Source organism: Galeopterus variegatus, unplaced genomic scaffold, assembly GCF_000696425.1.
Source record: "Galeopterus variegatus unplaced genomic scaffold, G_variegatus-3.0.2 Scaffold1662, whole genome shotgun sequence".
NCBI lineage: Eukaryota > Metazoa > Chordata > Mammalia > Dermoptera > Cynocephalidae > Galeopterus > Galeopterus variegatus.
Window position 1 is genome coordinate 146505 of NW_007727773.1, and position 908 is coordinate 147412.

Sequence of the window (908 nt, forward strand, 5' to 3'; positions counted from 1 at the left end):
TAGAACAAATATTTAGTTTTACTGTACTTAATAATTCAAATAATGTGTTAATAAACTTTTTCGATTATATCTTATGTACATGTGTAAAAGAGTATATATTTTAGAAGTAGACATACTGATGTTTTTTATGCAAATTTTCATTTTACAAGCAATTGCCAAATAGCACTTCAAATTGTTGTGCAGACTTACTCCATAGGTATTTAAGTGCACTCACATAAGGTATTGACTTTCATAGACTTTTTAGTTTTTTCAGAGGAAGACATCACATGCCTTTGATTGTCTGTTTCCAGCAAACCAGAGAGCCTTACTAATAGTATCAGTGAAAACAATTAACAATCATGGATAAAACAACAATAACAACAAAATTATTAATGTGTGAGGTCTGCTAAAATAGCTAGAAATCCTGACAACAAAAACAAAAAAATAAAAGAAAAAATAATCTGGACATTTATTTGGAGCACTGGAACCGTTTTTTATTTTTAACATATTTGCTTAACATCAATGAATGTGACTTTAACTTTTCACACACTAAGGACAAAGAAGACAGGGTAATTAAAGCTGGATCCTACTTAAGGTGGAAAGTCTAGTAGGAAAACATTTGCATAAAATTGGGATTCTAAAGGACCATGTGTTCAGCTAAGAATAAATTTAAATTAAATTACCACTTCATGAGGAAAGAACAATGATAGTTGCACATCTAGAACCATGGTTAGGAGGGCAAATATAGGGAGCTGTATATCTATATCTACATCTATATTCTTCTAAAAATTTATACTCATAGGAACACACAAATTAGTTATGTTAATTCACAGTCTCTTGGTATTATGAACACCTCAAGAACACCTAAATGCCAAGAGCATTTCAAAGTAATGTTTGCAGTAGCAAGCACAAACTAATTCTACTACTTT